This window comes from Martes martes (assembly GCF_963455335.1).
Source record: "Martes martes genome assembly, chromosome: 13".
Taxonomy (NCBI): domain Eukaryota; kingdom Metazoa; phylum Chordata; class Mammalia; order Carnivora; family Mustelidae; genus Martes; species Martes martes.
In genome coordinates this window covers 52,868,474-52,884,458 of record NC_137901.1, presented here as the reverse complement: position 1 = coordinate 52,884,458, position 15,985 = coordinate 52,868,474, and the positions used below count along the sequence as shown (strand labels likewise).

Below are 15,985 nucleotides of genomic sequence, written 5' to 3'. Positions count from 1 at the left end.
AATTATTCCACAGCTTCGGGTTAGGTGGGTTTTATTTTGTAAGATTGTATTTTTAAAATAGCAGTATACTGGTAATGTGAATTTTCATTATTATTACTTTCTTGATTTACCACGGCTTCAGTGATTTTGGTCATGTGGAAATGTACTTGTTTGTCCACTAAAGTTCAGGGGACTACAAACCATTAGACCTCTCTGAGACTTTCATTGCTACCCTGGCTACCATGTAGCAAAAATAAGGAATAAAACAATCATTGGTTGGCTTAGCTTTTTGTGATACAGTTTTTCAGTGTTTAACACAGGGATTTTTATTTCATTCAGTTCACAGCACAAACTAGCAAAAACTTCGGGCAAGATGGGGAAGAAACACTCTTTTCTTTATTATAAGAATAACAAAAATGAAAAATGCGATTAAGATTTATGTTTCCTGGGCTCCCTGCCATGTCACCTGAAAAATCCACGACTCTATTCTCTCAAAGTAGGTGACCTCAAAAGAGATTTCAGAAGTTCTATGCAAAACAGCCAAGTATGTGGGAAATTTTGGAGAAATGAAAAGGAAATGTTTCTTATTATTCCTACTGTATAATCTTCCCGTTCTGTTTTTACGCGTGGGAAATGAGCTGTGGGCACCGGATATTTTTGTTTCGTGGAAATCTTTAAACATCACAATCAGACTTTTATAGAAAATGAAGAGTTTTGGGGGCACCTGGGTGGCTCAGTGGGTTAAGCTCTGCTTTCAGCTCAGGTCATGATCTCAGGGTCCTGGGACTGAATCCCGCATTGGGCTCTGTCAGGGGGCCTGCTTCCCCCCCCCCAACCCCCCTCTCTCTGCCTGCTTCTCTGCCTACTTGTGATCTCTCTCTCTTTCAAATAAGTAAATGAAATCTTTTTTAAAAAAGAAGAAAAGAAAAGAAAATGAAGAACTTTCATCCTTCCTCCCTTTAGAATGTGCCCAGTGTCTGTTCTCCCTTGAAGTATAAACAGGATGCTAAGTTTGAGCATGATTTTCTGGCTACTACTCATGACTTAGTTCCCCTTACTGATCACCCATGTTTCACCCACAAATTTTAGGCATTTCTTTTGGAAAAGCCTCGAATTTGGTAAACCTAGGAGGAGTAGGAATGTGGCATTTTGGTCTATCACAGTTCATTTTTAAGAACACGAAGACAGACAAAGGTTACTCTTTACCCTTCAAAGTTTTAAAATACGTGTGCAATTTCATAGTTATTCTCTGCAGAACTCTGTTGGAAGCTCAAATACGGTGGATTGTTTGGGATTCTTAAGGTGTTCATTTTCTCTTCATCTTTTTCCCCTTTCCCCCTCACACAGGCCATTCTTGACTGCTTCATGCACTGTTTTGCTTCCTTAATTCTGGTATGTTCCCCATTCCCCTTCTCCTCAGTATCACTGGCCCAGAACCTAGGCATTGCACCATGTCTCTTTTAAAGCAGGAAGAAACAAACCAGAAAGCAAACATTTGGAACCACCAAGTTGTTTTTTCCTATCCCCTGTCATTCGTAAACTAAGAAAACTTTTATACCAGCACACCTTTTTATCCACGATTGCTATCTAAAACCAACCCGGTGATGAAAAGGCGCAAGGCTGCTTGACCGGCACCCTTTTCGTGATTCTTTTTCTACAATGGTCAACCCACTGATGCTTCAAGATGAGATGCAAAGTTGTAGTCCTTTCAGACATTCTTAGCGATGCCACTGCAAGGCATGTGTTATTTACAGACTCACATGCTAACTCTATGTGCTTGTGAATTTATTAGGGAGAAAATCTAGTGAAAACGGCACCACCACCTTCCCCACGCATGCACACACACACACCTATGCACTCAGCAAAGACCACAGAGCAGCCATCTACTGGGGACGCTTGCAACCGAGCAGCAGCCTTGTCACAGATGGCCCACCATCATGAGAAGTTCTTGGCACTGTGGCAAGGAAGGCTGAGCAGGAGGCAGCCAACAGATTTGTTCCCAAATACACATGAAACCCATTCTTGGGGACAATCAGGATTAAGTGGAGGAGGAGCAAAGATGGGAGAGGACTAAAATATCAACAGACTTGGTTATTAATCGTTAACGTTACCTCATTTATGCTCACTGCCTGGGGGACCCCAGGATAGCTGTGTTATAAAAATAAAAGCATTACTCCAAACCCATCATCTCTAAAACTGGGCTCAATGTCTTTCCTACAAGCCTCCTTACTCTGTGTTTCCTACCCCTGTAAAAAGCACCACTCGTTATTTTCAACCCAGAAACACAGGGGAACACTTTGATTTGTCTCCCTACCTCACCGTCATATCTCCAAGGTAGACTCACAAAAGTTGGTTGAATGAATGAATGGATGGATGGATGGATGGATGGATGAATCCCCAAGTCCTAGAAAGTTTATTTCTATTCACTTCTCTCCATTCTCTCTGCCACTCTCCTAGTGAAGCCTAATGGTTTCTTCCCTAGATGATTACAAATATCTCCTAAGGGGTCTCCCTGCCTGTAGTTTTCCCTTAATTCATTCATTTGTATATTCTAGATCAAACCATCTTTCTAAAATACAAAGTGAATCACTAAATCTTCTGCTTATAGATCCTTCAATGGCTCCTCCTTACCTGCGGGCTAAAGTCCAAACTCCTTACCGGGACTTACAGTGTTGTACAGAATTGGGGAACTTTTTCCTTCATAGCCTTGCTTCTTCATACACCCTCTGTTGACTCTGCACTTCAGCCATACTGATCTACTTTTAACTTTCTCATAGGTGCTATGTTCTCCTGCCCAGGGCCTTTGCATGAGCTGCTTCCTTTTTTGTCTCTTCTATCCATCCAGCTCAAACTTCTTTCTTCTCTATTAGCACCTTTTCAACTTTCTTATCTGGTCTGAGATGACACCTCCTCCAGGAAGCCCTTCCTGACTGGCCAAATTTGAGCCCCATCCCCTCTCCCAATAATTCTCTTAGCACCCATTGTTTCCCTATCATGCTTCTGCTGTTTTATATAGGATTGCCTACTCCACTAGCCTATCAGTTCTGTGAAGGTGGATATCCAGCGTCGCAGTCACAGCCGTGGCCATGAACAAGTGCAAAGTCAATTCCATCTGAACGCAGGAATAGATCCTTGGGCTCCTTAACAAGCTTCATTACCTTTTGTTCCGATGAGGTTGCAGAAACCAACTGCAATGATTCTGATTCTTTATGTTACTCGTTCCCACAAAGCACTGTGCTAACGCAGTTCTCATCAATTCTTCAGTCTTCTTGTTCTTATTCCCATTTTATAAATAAGACCACCGAGGCTCCGATTGCCATAAATGAGTCCGATATTAAGGTATGGGCCCCTCACTCTGATTCTAGGGGCCAGCTCTTTCTATTCTGCCCACAGTCAACTGCCTGCTTCAAGTGAGAAAACATTTTAAGCTTAGAGATGAATTATGGATTATTCATTGGCTTTCCAACATCCAATAGTCTGCTCTGAATGTACTTTTTCCTTATCGTTAATGTGAAAGTAACTTTCTTTGTACCATATTCTTTATTCTCAAGCTTTTTTCTACAGGCCCTATGTATGCAGGGTTTTCTGCCTTTCTTGCTCTCTCCGTAATGAGAATAACTGGGCTTCTTATTTCTGTTTCATTTCCATTGTCCTTTTTGGGGGGGGCTTTTTTTTTTTTTTTGAGGGAGAGAGGGAAAGTATGGGGAGGGGCAGAAGGGGAGAGAAAATCTAAAGCAGGCTTCACACCCAGCACAGAGTCCCATGTGGGGCTCGATCTCACGACCCTGAGATCATGACCTGAGCCAAAATCAAGAGTCAGACCCTTAGCTGACAAAGCCACCCAGCCACCCAATTTGAGGCTATTCTAATGTTTTTATTATAGGCTATAAAAATATCCAGAAAGATAAATAAATGTGATGCAATGAGCTATATCCTAATATGAAGAACTTTGTTTCAATGCATTATTTTTCTTCACAGTAGTCCCTTGTCCTTTTCAACATGTACGTTTTTCTGGTCCTACTCTATGATTATTCTTTGGACAGAGCTTATTCCTGAGCTCAGTTGTGCCTTAATGCTTGTCCCTGCAGCCTGATGGCAGACTACTTAGGGAGCTTCCGCTGGTCCTTCATGGGAAAAGCCCATTTCTTCTTGTTACCTCCCAGCTGCTTAATTAGCAGTGCTCTCTGTGGAAGAAATATCCAGAAGCATAGCTCGAGAGAGAACATATACAGTCTCCGGGAAACAATCCATTTTGTGGTGGTTTGTGATCCAAACCACCACACGGATGCACACAGTCCCAAAATGCGAGAGGTGATTCAGTATTGTGTGTACAGCAAATGCCTTCAGATTGGACAGGCTTGGGTTAGAACCCGCTTTCTACCATGTCTCTATCTGTCTGTCCTGGGCCTTTCTGGGCCTCAATTTCTTCATCTGTAAAACACAGATAATAATGGTGCCTCGTGGGGCGCCTGGATGGCTCCGTGGGTTAAGCCTCTGCCTTCAACTCAGGTCATGGTCTCAGGGTCCTGGGATCGAGCCCCACATCAGGCTCTCTGCTCAGCAGGGAGCCTGCTTCCTCCTCTCTCTCTGCCTGCCTCTCTGCCTACTTGTGATCTCTCTGTCAAATAATAAATAAAATCTTTAAAAATAATAATAATAATAATGGCACCTCGCTCACCAGAGTAAGTACTCAATGTGATGACAATGTCAGTGGTTGAGGTATCTGGATAAAACAGCCCAAATATGGCCATATCTCAATCCCAGGAAGTTATGAATGTTACCTTCTGTGACAGATGTGGCTTTGCAGATGTGATTAGTCAAGGGAGTTGGGAACGGGAGATTATCCTGGCATATCTGGGTAGGCCCTAATGTAATTGTAAGTATCCTTACAAGAGGAAGGAAAGAGAGACCTGACCACAGAAGCAGAAGAGAGATTTGAAGGTGCTATGCTTGCTATGCTGCTGGTTTTAAGGACAGAGGAGAGGGCCTTGAGCTGAGTAATGCAAGGATTACATTTCTAGAAGGTGGAAAGGCAATGAAATGGGTTCTCCCCTGGAGCTTCTCGAGGGAACTCGGCCCTGCCAAGAACCTGGTCTCAGCTCAGTGAACCAATTTTGGACTTCTGGCTCCAGAACTGGGAGAGAATAAGCGTGAGTTGTTCTAAGCCACTAAGTTTGTGGTCATTGAAGCGGCAGCCTGAGGAAGCTAAGACAATGGTGATATTTGGGAAATGAAAGATGACTCCCAATGAGCTGGTCACATAAGGAGAACGACATGACAAAGGCTGACATGTGGGGTGGAGAGGCCCTCTGAGTATTCAGTGTGTGGTGGGAGGTACCGCAGTGCCGTGTGTCCGAGAGGGGCCAGAAGGAAAAGGGCAACGGGTGAAGCCACGTGTGGAGAGTTTAGACGTGGACAGAAGTGAGGTCTTGCGGAGAAGGGAGTGACGGCCGGTGGCTGACCAGGGGTATGTGCTAGTGGAGGGCGGCAAGGCAGATGGTGGGATGGCCTGTTCAGGCAAGAGTGATCAGTTATGAAGAAAGGCTGATGCGGGGACTTTCTCTGGGCTACCAGGCACACTGAGGGAGGGAGGAAATGTGGATTTGGGAAAGAAAACCTGTGTCCCTGAAACAAAACAAAAGGAGCCATTTTCTAGTGTTCTCCATGCCATATTCCTGATCGAAAATGACAATCCCAGGAAAGGAATTCTGAAAAGGATTTGTTGTGTTTGAAGCCAAGGCAAGACTATTAGCAGGCGACCGAGGGTCTTCCACTTCCTCTGTTTCTAGCCATGCCCAGAGAGATGCAGGCCGGAGGGAAGTGAGTTCATTTGGAATCTCCACGTGTTGTACATAATTTGGTATTTCCTACAGAACGCACTGTGCCTTTTCACACAGCCATGGCTGCCCATATGCCATCCCTCCTCTCCTGTAAGATTCTGCCTCTGGGCCCCACCGGCAACATCTTGCCCATCGTTCAAGTCTCAAATGAAGTCTGACCTCCTTGAACCAGCTTTCATGTTAATTGCACTATCTAGTATGTATTTGCTAGCAATTTCCACACTTCACTGTAACCACACTTAAATGATTGTGGCTTCCCCCTCCCTACCCACTGATTCCCCCTTCCCCTCTGTAGACAGAGAGATCCCTGGGGGGCATATACCAGTCTGTTGATTCCACATCTTCTGCTCCCACAGAGCTTGACAGGTAGGAAGCATTCAAGAAATGTGAATGGTTGCTAAGAAAGTAGATCTTAAATATTCTCCCCCCCCAAAAAAAGGGGGGGAGGGGTTATTTAATTGATGGGATGAGGTGTTTGATAAAGCTAGGTGTTCATCATGTGGCAATATAGAATGTATCAAACCAATATGTTATATACCTTAAACCTATGCTTATCATATATCAATTATATCTCAATAAAGGTGGGAACAAGGAAAAAAAGATTTGAGGGGGCTTCAAGAACAAAAAAATAAATGTGAATGAATGGATGGATGAATTGATTCACTAAATGTGCCCTATGGGCAGAGTTATCATGAGATAAAGAAAATAATGAAATTTATGAACCCCAGGGTCAGTGTCTAAAGGAAGGAAGGGCTTCCACCCAGTTCTCTTGAAAGTGAGGAATTACAGAAGTAGGTAACACCAGAACTTCTCCGTGCATGATGTGGGTATTAATTCCTCTATTATCCCTTGTATAGTTCAAATGACAACTCAATATCTGATCTAAAATTTAAGAACAGATTGTCTCCACCTTCCAGACTGAATTTGTCATCTCCTTTATGACATGATTTTTTTTTTTAAATCAAGGCAGGCTACAAAAGGAAAATAAAATATCGTGTTAAAGGGAACCTGATTAATAAAACCACAGGTTGATTTTTACCTATTGCCTTTTGCATTCGAGGACAAACTGTCTAAAATTCACAATTGTTTTCTTTTTTAATTTTATTTTAATTATTTGTCAGAGAGAGAGCACAAGCAAGGGGAGCAGCAGGCAGAGGGAGAAGCAGACTCCCGCTGAGCAAGGAGTAGATCTGGGGCTCGATCCCAGGACCTCAGGATCATGACCTGAGCTGAAGGCAGGTGCTTCACCAACTGAGCCACCCACAAGGGTTTTCTTAAAAAAAGATAACGTTATCATGTGCAATGGATGCCACTATTACTTATGGTTGCTACTGTTATCTTTTTATTACAAACATAAATAACAAGAGCGGTAGTAAAACATGTCGCATTCACATTTAGAATAAAAAGACCTTATGGAAAGTGAATAAATCACTAAGATATTATGAAGTGACTGAATGTGTACAGCATCTGCCTACAACAAGCAACCCACTCAAAAGATGCAATTAGTATGCCCAAGTCTCAGGGACAAATCATAAACTACTTTGTCCTCATTGTACATCCATCTGAAATATTTAGTAAATTTAGAATGACATAGTTAATAACCTGGCTCTAAGAGTTCACTCATTACTCTGAACAGAGAAAGTGGTGGCTCATTACCAAATAGGTAATGAGCGGGGGTGGGGGTGGTGGGGTGGTTGTGAAATCCTCCACTTCTCATATACAGGAAGTATGTGCCATGGGAACACGAACACTTCCTGTGTGTGGAAGGCACAGTGCCAGGCATTGTAGGTGACACATACATGCGTACCAAACATGCCCCGTTACTGTGCTTGACAACTGTGGAGCATTTCTAGTCACACTTGTTTGTAAACCACCCAATGGGATATCTCATAGCTACGGTAAGACCCTGATCGGTATGACTGACACTGAGGAGTAGCTAAAAGAAAAGCTGCCTTGAAAAAAGCGCAACTAGCATCTTGGGATTTCCTTAGGTCAAGTAGCCTGGTTATATTTTTGCTCGCTTTCATTACACTAGAAGCAAGTCCCGTGCTTGTGGAAGGAGAGTGATTTTGCTGGACTAAAATGCCAGGAAAACTCTGTTCTTTTACCCATTCACTGAAGATTTCTTACCACAGATGGGTGGCTATGCTCTCTGCCCTCTGCCTCTTTCCCTCCCCAGTTTTAATTCCATGGCTCCATCCTAATCTACATTATTTTAAATTGCTAAGAAATGAGATGTCATCAACTAGTAACATGCTGGGTAAAAAAAGAAAAATGTCTCTTTTCCAAACTATCATGGAATCTAGAAAGAGAAAAAAGTGGTTAGTACTTGCTGCATTCCTCACTGCATATGACTTGATAATCTGGGATATTTTGCTTTCTTAAAACAAAATTATAAGGGTCCCTGGGTGGCTCAGTTGCTTAAGCATCTGACTTTGGCTCTGGTCATGATCTCAGGGTCCTGGGATCGAGCCCCACATTGGGCTCCCTGCTCAGTGGGGAGACTTCCTTGCCTCTCCCACTCCCCCTGCTTGTGCTCTCTCTCTGTCAAACAAAGAAATAAAATCTTAAAAAAAAAAAGAAAGAAAGAAAATTGTAAATTAATGTTTTTAAAAGTTTGGTGTTTTTGAAATTTTTGTTTACAAAGAGTTTATGTTTATATAAAGTATAAGATTAATAATGTCCTTGCTTGCCAAAATTAATATATTCATACCCGAGTCAAAAATCACATACAAATAGAGCAGAACAGAGTCATAAAAGGGGATATACCTAAATTTCACCATATGTCTAAGTGCTTCATTTTTATAGAAAAGAAATAAATACTCGAAGTTATTGAGGAGGGAGAGTTAATTCATTATAGTGGAGGTTTAAACATAAAAGGAAGAAAACAACATATGCTTGGATTCCAAAATCCTGTTACATCATAACACCCCAAATTGGAAAGAAGATGGAAAACATATCTTGAAAGCCTAGTCCACATGCTTGACACCCCCTCACAAAACCCCTGTGCCATTTTATTAACACACTTTTTCACATGTAGCAGCTGGATCTAATGAGAGGCTAAATCTTGCCTTTGTGGTAGAAATTGATTTATCCCCCCCCACCCCCCACTGCATTCTGAATTCTCCTACAGCCAGCCCCAGGGCTTCGAGAGCCTACTTCCTCATTCACCATTAGTATTTATCACTTCTACAGAATGCCAGGGGGCACTCAGAATTAACCATACCATGCTATTCAAAAGAAAACACAAAAATCCCTGCTCTGGTGAGGTGGGAGTGGGGGAAACCATTAAAAGCATTCACAGAGTGTAAGAAAAGGAAAATACAATAGTGATGAAACAACGTGTCCAGTAGGAGAGCTACTTAGGCTACCTCTGAGAGGTAGATTCCAAGGGGAGATGAAAGAATGTGCGGTTGAGGACTCTTTCTCCTTCTAACCTGACCACCCTCCGCGATGACGTCAGGTTAGTGTGCTACCTGGGAGGAGGAGCAGGTGGCAAGCCCCAAATGGAGCAGGCCAGGTATTCGAGTCACATAACAGGAGGGGTGAAAAAGTGCAGTGCCCCCTCGCTGGGCAGATACCATTCACCTGCCATCTGTGTGACAGCATTCAGAGTCGGGAGGACGCTTGAGAAGGGAACAAAGAGAATCTAATCCCATTACCTTTTATGAGTACTCAGAGAAAACATCTATAAAAACTAAGGATAAAAATGTTTAATGGTAATAATATGCACCATGCTCTCACACAGACCTGATTTCCTCTTTCATATTACCCAATAAAGGCCATTTCCTCCTCCCATGTATTTTTTTAAAATAAAGAAAATCTCTAGAATTCTACGACAGGTGTATTTTTCTGGGTGGGAAAGTGATGCATTTGGTTTCATTTCCTCCTGGTGTCATAATTCTTGGCCATCAGCAATGCTACCAAGATTGGAACACTGATTTTCATATTTCATACCTTAATTGACTATAGTTCTCCTGTACATGTATTCAGTTTGAAATTTTGGATGACAGTATATTTTCAGCCCAACCTATTTTAATTCTTATTCTAGACCCTGTGAAATCGTATGACAGCAGGTTTAAGGCTGATATTAACCACTTCCTATTTTTGGCAGGTTGGTATAAACATTATTAAATAGGTCTATAAAGTCAGGTAAAATGTAGTCAAAATCACCTTGATATGCATTTTCATAACCACAGTGGCTGCCTCAAGGCTGATACAGAGTAGATAGCCGCTGAAGGAACGTTGGGGGGAAATACATAAAATAGAAGGGTGAACCGAGAGACAAGTCTCCATCTGCAATTCTAAGAAACTCCTTCCGTCCATGTTTGGGCTTCCATTAAATTAATTACAGTCACCGAAAAGTAAAACGCAGATGAGATGTCCTTCTACATCCAATGATGGTGATGGGCTCCAAAAGTGCTAGAGTTTATATGTTAGAAAGGAGAATAATTCATGTAAGTTCCTCCTAACATAAAACTTGTCTTTCTTATATAACATAAATGGTAAATGTGGCATTAGAGTTCTGCTTCTTTCTCCAAAGGGTATTTAAAAAAAAAAAAACAACAAAAAAAAAAACACCCACAAATGTCATCCCATCTATTTTTAAGCAGAATGCTGCTGGGTAACCAGCTGAGTCGTCTAAACCCAATGGGAAAATTCTACATTTAAATAAGCTGTTTTATCTCATTGAAAGTAAGTGCCGCAGACTGACACTGAACATACGGATTTCTGCATACAGGAACATGTACATTTTCTTAACTTCGAATATAAAACTCTAGCCCAAGCTGAAAAGCTAGGAAAGCAAAATATATTCCTTAGTAATGGCTCTTTAATGATTCCAGTTTCTGATCCCCACCCCCCCCCCACACACACACACACACTCTTTCATCGATTTCCGGTGAAAACCCTGTTCCTTGGGTTTTCTTTGCAGGTGACAAAGTAATATTTGTGGACTGAGATACTGTAAAGACAACACAAATTCTAAAAAACAGACCTAAACGACTTGTAAATTATGGGGTATTTCATAGATTTCATTTCTTAAAATGGATTTGGGGTTTTTCCACAGAATTTATTTTTCAATAAAAGTTGTATTTGTTAATTCTGAAAAAAATACTGACAGTACAGAACGATATAGAGTTAAAAGTAAAAGCCCTCTGCTTCCCAGCTCCCCTTTCCTACTTCCAAAAGGGAACCACCACCATTATCATTTGAACATTTTCCTTCTGATATTTTATGCATGTAGTCAAACACAATATGCACACGCATTGCCTTTCCTTCTTTTTAACAACCTGGTATCATACAGTAAGTTACTGTTCAGCACTTGGCCCTTTTAAACTTTATAATATGTTTGGTCTTCTTTTCATGGTAGTACATACAGATCGCCCCATTCTTTTTAATAACTGGAAAATGCTTTATTATAGGGGAGTGTTCATTTCTTTAGCAAATGCTCAATGCTCACAGACCATGTGCCAGGCACACTTCCAGACACTAATACAGAACTGAATAAAAAAAAAAAAATCCCTGCTTCACAAAGACCACAGTCTACTACATTTTAACATTTGAGGGACTGGCATATTAACAATACATCGCGGGTAATGTTATTCACTATCATGGTTTTAGCTATTCCAAACAATGCCGTAAGAAATCACCCAGTAAATAAATTTCTATACTCATTTGTCAGCTGAATAAATTATTGTTATTCATTCAGTCTTTCAGTCAATTCTTTGTTCATATCATCAACTTCTCTAGGAATGGATTGTGAATGTTTTGTTGTTAATTAAATTCATACTATAATAGGGTTTTTACACGTAGGTACCCGACCTTTATAAATCTATCTCAAGTACCTGAATAAAGATACTGAAATTCATCTGAATTGAATCCTTCTGAACCAGCCTATGATAATGCTCCAAAGGGGAATTAGGTCAGATGAGCCAGTTTCTGTCCACTTTTACTGATCCCACGTGGGAAAACTTCTGACTTAAATATTTCCTGATAACCAAATGCCTCCCAGACACAACTTTTATGTCTCCTTTTGGTTTCTGTGTGGCATAAGAACAAAGGAAAGATGTTTTGAAATTAAAACAAAATGAATAAATGTATCTCTCCGTTCATAGAAAATTCAAGAATATTATGCCTTCTACAAAATTGGGCCCCCCCCCCAAAAAAATCAATTGTTACTTAGGTGATTGTCATTCAAAAACCCATCCCTCAGAAACCCCAGAGAGGAAAAATCACTTATGAGTTTCCATTGTCTTTATCCCCCATATATTTCTTACAACTGAAATCAGCTCAAAATTTACATCTAGGAGCGCCTTGAACAAAACTAGAGAAGGAATCCAAGTTGCCAGATGGGGGGTGTACCAGGGAGAAAGTAGTGTTACTCTCTCTACCTCAGTGGTTTGTGGGGAGGGTCTCCCTTTCTTGCCTCCTACTCCCATCCCCAGAAAGTATTCTCTATGTTTCAGACTTCCGGTGATACCAGGAACCTTTGACTGGTTTGAGGTAGAAAGTAAGAAGCCGCTTAAAAATTTTTTTTTCTAATTTAAGAACTATGTCCTCAGAGGAAAAAGTTCCCTGCAGACATTCTGACACAAAACTGTTCTGTTTTGTTTCGTTTTCTGGCTGTTGTCCAAATCTGTTTCAGGAAAACAAAAATAACATATTTTTGTCAAATGGGATATCATAACTGGAGCTTAATTTAATATTTTGCTATTAATTCAAAATTTTTTACTCTGCACAATTGCCAACTTGAGTGGGAGGTTAAGGGCTCACTCGACCAGCAATAGTGAGGGGTGTGTGAACAGCAGAGAGCCGGCATTGTTACTAGGGGAGGTGTGAACATCTGAAGAACCTGAATCAGGTCAGTTTGACTTATTACCAGAAAGATAAAGAAAGAAAAAAAAAGGCCAAAAAAAAAAGCCCTTCTCAAAAGAAATATATCTGCATTGTTACTATCTGTAGGTAATTTGCAACTTCTGTCATAGGGTAAACATCCTCCCCGAGTATGAATTCTGCCTGTGTGTTCATGGATGTGTGAGAGACGAAACACCAAAGACTGGATTGTAGTCAGTGTTTGGCAATAGAAGGGATAATGGGTGTGCGAGCCATCGCAGAGATTCTTTTATATCCAAAGATAATCATTTACCATCTTGAGTAAGACATTTTTACCTCATTACAGTTTTTACTATAAAAAAAGGGTTGGCATGATCTAGGTTTATGATAGAAAATGCAAGCCGTGTGACACATACCTATCCTTATAGATCCTTATAGATCAATGCTATGTTCATTTCTCTGTTACTGTCTTTCATTTGCACAGATTTCTGGAGTGAAACCGATGACATAGACTTGACATAAAGTGTAAGCTCCCACAGCCTGGGTCTGGTTATGGCTCTTCCCTTCCACGCATGAAGACCACCCTCCATTTGTCCTCTCTATATCCAGAGAGGGAGATCTGAACCATTTTACAAACTGTGAAAAGCACTCATTTAGCTTAACCATTTTTTTTTTTTCATTTTGTTGAGTCCAGGGGATAGATAAGTAATTGCAATGTAATGGAGCTGAAACCCAGGTCCAAGAGAGAGATCTGAATTCTAGCCCAATTCTGCCACTTAATTAGCCATATAAGCAGTAATTTACATTCTGGGTGTCAGTTTCTTCATGTATAAATGATGATATTTATTAAAACATGATGTGAACTATCTTCAGCTGAAGAAAAGGCATAGAATTTGAGAAACTAGTGACATAATCACGTTTCTTTATTGGCAGACATCCTGTGATCTTTATGATGCTGATACGGACGGCAGCTCTCTAAGAGAACAATGCCATCCAGAGTACCTCCCAAACCTCTTCCATCTTGGAACCCTCTCCCATGAAGCACTTCTTTGGATGTGTGATCCATGAAGTGTGTTGTAGCATACACTGGGGGAGATGACAGTTTTAGGATTCTGCTTGACTGGTCCTGCCACGGTCAGGTGATGGGTCTGTGTGGGCCTAGTGGAGTTCCAACAACCCTGCTGTGGAATGTGGTTGCGGCGCCCTGGAGACCTTCACAGAAACATCCAACTTCAGCTCCCTGGAGGCCACCACAGCTTCTCCTGTGGATGCTGGTTATATGTCCACCCCTCTCCCCCGCCAAACCCACCGCAGATACTACACCCATCCCCCCAGCGTCTTCACAGATAGGTCCCCTCACAACCTGTTCCACTGTGGGCCCTCCTACTTGCCAACATTGGATGGCACATTTCTTCCGTGCCGTTGGTGGAGAAAAATCCAGGACTAAAGATTTAGTTACTTCTAAAGATTTACTTACTTCTAAAGATTTACTTACTTCTCAACTATTTAATATGTCAGGAATATCTCAGGTGATAGAATAAAAGATTTCATGAGCACTTTTCTTTTATCTTATTCTCTTATGTCTTACTTGATACTCTGCTTGGAACTGGGTATGTGGATGGGAACAAGACGTGGTTTCTGCCAGACAAATGAGATCCTCCCCCCTCTCAAACTGCTTACGGATTGGTGGGTGAGCCAGATTTGTAAATAAATGGTCTGAAAATATTATGATAGTGTACTATTAGTAGTATATGCAGGTTGTGAGAGTAAATCTTCATCTTTTTAGGTTAGCTCTATATTTGTTTCATTAAGGCAGGTCATTATGGAATTCCTGGTCTCTAAGATCGTAGAAGGGCTTAAATAAAGGATCTGAAGCTCCTATTTATTTCATGTGGTGCAATGGTTCAGGTGACTTGATTTTCTTGTTCATCTGGCAGCAAAAAAACAAACATTTTGTAAATGGCTTCCCTGCTCCTAAAAGCCTGTCAATTAAATTGAGAATGACTTATTTTGTCTTATTAAAGAGAATGCACCTTTCGGGCACTCTGCTCCACACAGCATTTCTTTGCTCCGACAGCCTGTGTGGATTTTCTGAACAGCTGATTCAGACCTTGGTACTTACACTTAGGTCTCTGGCCCCAGCTAACATATACAGCTCACAGCTGAAGAGAACCTGTACAACAGTGAGCACTCAGGGGGGCCCTATCTGCCTCTGGAGTTCCGTGCCCACTACCCCACAGGCTGCCACTTGAGTCTCCATCTGTGATGGGTCATTCTGTGTGGCCACCTGGCTAGACTAGAGTCCCCAGTTATTTAATCAAACACAAATCTAGGTGTCACTATGAAGGAAGTTTGTAAATATGGCTAATATCGACAATCAGTTGCCTCTAAGGCAAGATTACCCCCGATAATGTGGGCTCATCCAATCAGTTGAAAGGCCTGAGAACAAAGCTGAGGCTTCCTAGAGCAGAAGGAATTCTGCCTCAAGACCCACGCGGCTCCTGCCTAAGTTTGCAGACCACCAGCTGTCCCTACGGATTTCACACTTGCTGCCCGCTGTAACCATGTAAGCAAGTTCTTTAAAACAAATCTCTTTTTTTTCTGTTCTCCTCTGAGAAAGATCCACTGTCCCTTACACACCAGCCTCTGGAGATTTTCTCAAGTGCACTGACTGATCTTTTCCATCCCAACCCCCTTTCCACCCCGAAGCTGAAAGAGCCTTGAAACCTTTTCGTACTCCTCCATCATGGTCCAGCTCTGTTATGAATTAAACAGGCAGTAGGGGTTGGCCCCATGAGGGAATCTAACCAACATGGATGACATGATTTCTACATGAAAATACCTTCTGAATTCCAAAAAACAAGCTTTTATCTAATAGGAATTTTATATGCATTTTTACATCATTTATGTCATTGTAGTTAGTTCCTGATACATGTGTTACTATCCTCATCGTGTTTGAGAACATGGAGGTTAAAAGATGTGAAGGTCACTGGACCAAAATCACACATTTGGGAAGTAGTAGAGTCAAATTTGAATCCACGTTTACCTGATTCCAAACGCTATCCTATATTCCTTGCACCATGCTCTTTCCCTGTAAGTGGAAAAACTACCTGGGTAAGAATTACCTGGTAAGAAAATATTCCATTTTTTTCTGTGACACTTCTGTTGGAGTATTGTATGCAGAAGCACTGAAACATTACCTAAATGACATCCGTTTCATATGGACATCAAATACTGCATCCATTCAAATAAAAAGGCTGGATTGTTCTAAGGTGAATGAAAGCCTTTTTTAAAAAATATTTATTTATTTTAGCTTTTAAAAATGTTTTGAA

The 15,985-nt window shown here is 41.3% G+C and overlaps 1 protein-coding gene across 19 annotated transcripts in view; it reads left to right on the top strand.

Annotated features, from left to right (window-relative positions):
* DLGAP1 (DLG associated protein 1) overlaps window positions 1-15,985 on the top strand; it is a gene marked incomplete at both ends in the record, with an annotated part of 314,492 nt that overhangs the window by 35,423 nt on the left and 263,084 nt on the right. The window lies entirely within an intron of this gene.